The sequence below is a fragment of the Urtica dioica genome, chromosome 2, assembly GCF_054948205.1.
Source record: "Urtica dioica subsp. dioica isolate 48M chromosome 2, U.dioica_male_clone48M_v1_H2, whole genome shotgun sequence".
Lineage (NCBI taxonomy): Eukaryota > Viridiplantae > Streptophyta > Magnoliopsida > Rosales > Urticaceae > Urtica > Urtica dioica.
In genome coordinates, this window is record NC_142757.1 from 50151611 (window position 1) to 50159315 (window position 7705).

General features: G+C 42.1%; 1 pseudogene; it reads right to left on the reverse strand.

Moving 5' to 3' along the window:
- Positions 1–4115: 4115 nt before the first annotated feature.
- LOC149405326 (U-box domain-containing protein 16 pseudogene) lies at positions 4116–6158 on the reverse strand (annotated as a pseudogene).
- Positions 6159–7705: the final 1547 nt, after the last annotated feature.

The window sequence follows — 7705 nt, forward strand, 5'->3', positions numbered from 1 at the left end:
TGGTTCTAAGTGGATCTTCACGATGAAGATGAAAGTGGATGGCTCAATCGATAAATACAAGGCGAGCATTAAGGCTTATAGAAGGTCTTGACTATTTTGATACTTATTCCCCCATGACGAGAATAACATCTATAAGATTGATTATAGCCATTGCCACTTTGCGCAACCTTGAAATCCACCAAATGGATATGGAAACTGCTTTCCTAAATGGTGATCTCGAGGAAGAGATCTACATTGACCAACCCGAGGGTTGTGTTGCACATGGGCAAGAGAGGAAAGTATGTAAACTGATTAAGTCATCGTATGGACTCAAACAAGCCCCAAAACAATGGCATGAAAATTTTGACAAGGTCATGATGTCAAATGGCTTCAAGATCAATGAGTGTGACAAGTGTGTCTACATTAAAACAATCGAGCGCGGTTATGTGATTTTTGTGTCTATATGTAGATGATATGCTTATTGTTGGAATTAATGAAAGCACGATTAAATTCACAAAAGATATATTGAATTCGAGGTTTGATATGAAAGATTTGGGATTAGCCGATGTTATCTTGGGGATCAAGATTAAAAGAACATCTAATGGACTTGTTTTGAGTCAATCACACTATGTTGATAAAATTCTAGACAAATTTGCAAAGAATGATAGTGGAGTCTCTAGAACTCTAATCGACACTAGTCACCATTTGTCTACGAATAAAGGAGATAGCGAGTTTCAAAACGAGTATGCTAGAATAATAGAAAGTCTAATGTACTTGATGAATTGTACTAGACCTGATTTAACTTACTCTGTAAGTAGACTTGCGAGATATACGAGTAATCCAAGTTCTGAACACTGGAAAGCAATCGTGAAAGTACTGAGGTATTTACGATTTACTCATGATTATGGTCTACATTATACTAGACATCCCGAAGTCATTCAGGGTTTCATTGACGCGAGATGGATATCTGATATACAAGACTCTAAAGCCATAAGTGGATATGTATTCACTTTAGGTGGTGCGGCTGTGTCTTGGAAATCCTCAAAACAAACTGTGATGACTAGATCCACGATAGAATCTGAGTTTGTTGCTTTGGATAAGTATGGTGAAGAGGCTGAGTGGCTAAGAAACTTCGTAGAGGATATTCCAAGTTGGACAACACATGTGCATGCAATATGTATATATTGTGATAACCAATCTGTAATTGGTAGAGCACAAAGTGTTATGTATAATGGTAAGTCTACACATATTCGTCGACGACATAATACCATTAGACAATTTCTCTCGTCTGGAGTTATAAGTGTCGACTATGTAAGGTTCAAAGACAATATTGCGGATCTGCTAATAAATGGGTTAAATAAAGACCAAGTAGAGACGATGTCGATAGGAATGGGACTAAAGCCCATGATATAAAAGTTTTAGCAAAAGAAACCCAACTATGATGACTGGAGAACCAATGAACTTGGTTCAAAGGGACAACCTAACTGCTAGGACGAAGTGAGGTCACTGTGGGGGAAAACCCCGGTCTTATTCCTATGATAAAATGGTGCCACCCGTACGGGGCTAAGCGTTGTGTTTTTAATGATTCTTTGAAATCGGATCTTTGAGATTCCGAATGAGTAATGCGGGATTACTCTTGGGCGTATGAATCACCTATGTGAGAGAAAAGTCTGGCCGCTTCGAAAGAGAATTAAGGGGCTTAATTCTTTAGAAACTCTTACGGAAATGAACATAACCATGAGAACTAAAATTTGTGGCAGGAAGATATCAGCGAGATATATGCTTATTGTTTATATACAAACGACTAACAGTTCAAGGACATCGCGTAACAAACGACTAATATAGTTGATGTTTATTTTATTTCTTCTACTATCAAATTGTCTTTTGTTTCCCGTAAAATAAATATTATTTACGTAATATTTTCTAACAAATTTTTGTAAGTTTTTGTCTTGTCAACATCTAATATAATATAGTAACTTGGTCAACAGATCCACATATGGTTCGTTGGACTTCATCTGCTAACCAATAATACAAGACCCAACAACTTTGACATGCAAGAAATAATCAGCCATATTCGAAGCCAGATCTAAGTTCAAGTGCTCGTGGTTTGCTCGTTGTGCAGTGCACGGGCATGCCCCAAGATTTCGGTGTTGTTCAAGGCATATGCGGCCCGTATGGGTGTTTGGGACTTCCTAACTCTAGCCTGCATAGAGCTTACAAGACCTTTTCTTTAAAGTCCTGGTGGACCTAGCCCATATCCTTGATAAGAACATTACATGAGTCCTTTTATACACTTTGCATAATTAATTACAAAACTATGTGGACTACCAGAGTAAATATCCCTGCCGTACGAAGATGTAAAAATAATTTGTTAAATCAATGTCAGATTTAAGAAATTGACAAACTTTATTCAAGAACAACTTATTATTTAAAGGGAGCTAGAGTATACTATCCAATTTGAAACATGAAATTGGTAAAATAGTCAATGTTTGGTTTATTTTGTAGACTAATCAATAAAACACATTAACCAACATAAATAGACAATAATACCCTCCATTTAAAATGAAGGGTTACCGAAAATAAATTAGTTAACATGAATAAATAAATTAATGAAAAATATTACAGTAAATAATTATTTCATTGATAGATTAAAAAAATTCTAAAGATATTACGAGATCTTCACCACCGATCTTCAACGCCAAGTCAACTCGTGCAATTTTCCGCCGATCTTCACCGTCGATCCGTCTCGAACAACCTATTCTCTGACCGGAGACACAGAATTGCCAAGTCTCCTACAAATAAAAATCGAAATTAATACGAATAAACGTATATCAACACAAATTAACAGATTCTAATGACATTTGAACACTAACTCACAAATCAATACTAGTTTTCAAAGCAATAGAAATCAACACAGGTCAACAGATTTAACAACAAATCAATACAACACGTATCAACACAAATTAACAGAAATCAACACAAACCAACATGAATTAACATGCATTCAAACGAATTAACACAAAAAATTGCTTACCTATATCGGCGATGTGATGGCTGTCTCACTGCTAGTGCTGCAGATCTGTGTCGGTGCGTCCGGAGATGGAGCGAGTCTTGGCCCGCAGATATTTGGCTCAAAATCAGTGAAGGCAAAATGTCGTTCGCCGATTCAAATCCTATGATACGTACAGTCCATGTCATTACTGTCTGAATCCTATATGGCGATCGGAACAGCCAACTCGTCGAGATTCTCCAAGAGCTCTCCGACGATACTTTTCGCCGTTGTGATAGACTGCTCTCGGAGAAGATCAAGCCGAACAAAGACTAGAATCGTTGGCGATCCACACCGTCACGGAGGATCTCGGATCGGTCGAACGATGCAGATCTGATTCTGCCATCGCAAGAGATTCGACTACTACGTTGACTTTTTGAAAAGAGAGAGAGAGAGAGAGAGATGTATAGAAACTCTTGTTCTTTGATATTCATTTGGAAAGTCTATATCACGTGTTGGAGAATAAAAATCTATTTAATTGGGTTAATGAATCAAAAACAAAAAATTCAACGAATAATTATATTGATATGCGATAAATATTTAAAGAAAGAATAGTATATTTGTAGTAGTTTACGGGATTTCTAATGTACAAAACAAATCTGATTGGAGAGAGAGATGGAGATATAAGCAAATATTGTCATTAATTATTTTTATTTAAATAAATATTTTAACAAAAAGGGCAAAATCGGAAGCAAAAGAGTGGTTAAATTGCCACGTAATCAAATTTGGATATTTAAACAAAAAATTAGAAACGTTGACTATTTTACAATTTCAACGTTTCATGTGAGCTAATCTGTGTGATTTTTCTTATTCAAACGACCATTAGTTATCAAAATTATTTTGGCTCTTAGCAAAGGCGGAGCCAAATGAGTCATCTGTCATATGTCGTTTTTTACTTTTTGAAACTATGTAATACTTTTTAGTCCATATATATATATATAATGGAGGCAACTCAAGCCCATGAGGGGTTCCCCCTCAATTTTTTTTAACCCAAATCTAATCTTTTTCTCTTATTTTTACCTTAAAATTTAAATATTATCCCCCTAAATTTATTTATTTTTACTTTAACCTCCTTTATGTTTGGAATCTAGCTCCAACGACCTTCGAATAGTTCTTGCATGTGATTGTCATCGCCGTCCCAACGACCTTCGAATACTTCTTGCATGTGATTGTCACCATAATCACCACTGCCCTCCGAATTACCACCGCCGCCCGAGCGCCGGATTAATTTCATCAGGGCGGCGGCCTTGTGCCGCCCGCGCGATGTCCCAGTCTCCATCAATTCCGCCACCACGCTCTCGATCCCCTCGACGGCGGCGAGCTCGCCCACCGCCTCCGCCCCTCCTTTCTTGCACACGGCCACGAGGACGGTGGCGACGCTCTCCTTCGCCCTTTCCGACCCGCCCCTCATGACCTCCGCCAGCTTCTTCACCGCCCCGAATGCCGCCACCACCGCCACCATTCCCCCCCTCTTCACCACCGCCTCCATCGCCAGCGCCGCCGCCTCCGCCACCTCATCGTCCGTCGCCACCTCAGCCACCGCCTCAACCGCCCCGGCCTCCGCCAGCTGGCAGCACGCCTCGCGGTCCGCTGCCAGGCTGGCCACTGCCGCCAGCGCGTCCCTCTTCGCCCCCGCCGGCCCCTCCCTCACCACCTCCACCAGCCCTCTCACCACCCCCGCCTCCCTCCCCAGCCTCTGCCGGTGGTTGTGGGCCCCACTCTCGGAGGACGGGGACGAAGAGAGAGAAAACACGGCCGCGGCCGCGTTCCCTCGGGCCTCCCACGTGGCATTGTCCTCCGTGAGCACCCCCGCCAAGGCTCCCGCCGCGCCCTCCGTCGCCATTATTAGATCCTTGTTGGCATTTAGGAGGGAGACGTTTAGCAACGCCGTCACCGCGTTGACCTGCACCGCCGGGTCAACCGACGACGCCAGGTGGCGGACGAGGAGCGGCACCGCCCCGGCCGCCGCCACGCACTCCCGGCTCACCGCGTCCACCTTCGCCATCGCGCGAATCTCGTACAAAACCTCTCCGATATCCGTTTCGTTCTCCGCGAGTCTTTTCACCAGAAACGCCGCCGTGAGCTTGGTGGCTCCGATCACCGCCGGCCTATGTTCTTCTCCGAAGGTAATCCGATGGAAATGGCACCACTCGGAAATGAGGCTGCGGAGAGCGCGGTTCGGGATGAACTCGGTGTGGGGGAGGGGCAAGCCGGACTTAGGGCAAGTCCGGTGGCCGGAATCGATCCAGTGCTGTATCGCCTCGCGATCGTAGGTCTGCCCGGTGGCAGCGACGACTGGGTCCTTCATCAGCTCCATCGTGACCGGGCACAGGAAGTCCGCCGGAACAGACACCGAGGCATCAGAGGCTCGCCTCAAAAGGAGCTTCGGCTCCACCGGAGCCGAAGCAGCCCTGAAGAGAACGCACTTCGCGTACTTGACCAGACCAAGCAACGCCGCTGTCAAACCCTCGTCCCCGCTCTCGCCTCTCAGCCGCTCGATCTCGTCCCGGCAGCTCGACGAATCAGAGACTCCGATCCTCTCGAAAATCACGCCTAGCCTTTCCCTGTCGGGAGCGATTTCTCTCTCGATTCCCTCCATAACCTCTGCAGCCTCTCGGCGGAGCTCTTCGCCTCCGGGATCGACCTCCGCTCCTCCGTCCGAGTATCGCTTCCTCGCTAGAATCAGGTGCTCCGCCACGTCATCACATAAACCGACCTCTCTCGCCGGGAAGATGTCCAGAAGCGTCGAGAGGTCCGATGAAACTTCTCTAAACTCGTCGGAGATGGAGGCCGACTTCATCAGCGCCGACAGAGCGCTTCCGGCGGAGCAGGACTCGATCAGAGCCCTGGCGCGCTGGAGAGCGATGTGGATCTCCTCGAGGCTGAGCGCGGCGGAGTTCGGGAGGGGATTCGACGGAGTAAGGCCGTCGAAGAGGACGGATAAGAGCTTTGCTTTTCGGATTGTGGAGAGAGAGCTCTTCTGGAGAGGGAATCGGAGGGGTTTCATGGCGGCTATTTCCCCGGCGAGCGCGGCGAATGACTCGAGGAGAGTCGCGCCGGAGATGAGCACCAAGACTCCCAGCGACGGACGACGCTTTCCCGGCGGGAACGTTTCAGGCGATTTCGCCATCACAGTTGAAAATGAAAGAAATTGTTTATTTCTATATTTTGGTTCGAAGAAGCGATTGTTTTTGGTCAGAGTACCGTGAGATAAATATGTATTTGAAAAAAGAAAGACTGGAAGTTCGATCTTTTTTTTTTTTTAATGGAAGACGTCACAGACCTTAAAAATTATCTGCCATATCGGCTAAAATCACCTCTTGCAAAGTTCGATCAAACCAGAAAAGATTGCAGAGTTGGGTATCTGTGTCCTAATTATGTTAAAAAAAATATCGAAAATGATGGTTACTTACTCTTGGTCAATTCTGGATAAATTAATTAATCTATACATCGCTGTTGCTTGTGTTTAACTATGATTTATATTTGTGATGTCCTACCTCAAGTTTTGAGCTAATCTTCAACAGGATCACCAATATTAAAATGATATCCAAATTAGAAGATCACAGTACTTTATTTACAGAACAATATGGTAAAGGAAAATATGCCATGAGAGTTTGCTTTTTTATTACTTGTAGAATTTAAAGGAGATAATTAGATATAGATAGCGAGATCATAAAATGAGAGAGTACTTCTACTTGTTTTTATTTTTTAAGTGATGAGAGCTTTTATTTATACAATAGTTAATAGTTAAGTGAATTAAGAATTACAACTTAACATAAGAACTGAACAATGTTCACATTCATCAACTTTTGCGTTAGTTTTGATGAATGTGAACATTGTTCAGTTCTTCGTCAACTTTTGAGTGTGAGTTAATCCCACGCTTTTAATGTGGACAAAGTTCAAACATAGAGTTACGGCTGTGAATATTAAGGTACAGAGGGAAATGTGCCATGAGAATTTTTTTTAATACCAAAAAAATACTTGTTTAAAAAAAAAAAAAAAAAAAAAAAAAAAAAAAAAAAACGTTATTTGTCTGTGTTTTTAATTTTAGTTGTAATAATCCTAATTTCTAACTTTCCTTCGTAATATAATATGATGATCCGTTAAGTATCATTTCAAGAAGAAAAAAAAAATTCATATTCAGTATTTCTAAATACAAGTACTTGTTACTTAAGATTCCAGTCAAAACCTGAGCAAACAAAAAAATTAACCACCAAAATTGTACTATTCTTGCTTCTTCTTATTTCCCTTAAAATATGTGATGGCCAAATACATGAATTGGTATGCACTAACTAAACCAAACTACAATATTAAAAAAAAAAGTAGTCGCAGACAGCTTCAGTCGTCGTCGGCATGACAATATTAAAACATGTCAATTAAAATAATTAAATTTTCATTAGTTATTGAAATTAACTTTTTGTTTATCGATGTCATTGATCATGTCACTAAAAAAATATTGACCATATGAATTATACTAATATAAACAGTGGTAAACACATGAAAGTAGTCCCTGCCGATGCTCGCGCGATGGAAGTTGAATGTGGATGTTTCCTACCCTTGGGGGCTGTTTCCTCGACCGTCAAGGTACTTTTATTGCTGGTTTTCGCATAACAAAAAATAAAGTTCCTTCTATTTTGGGTGCGGAACTTACAGCCATTCATGAGGGCTTTATTTTTG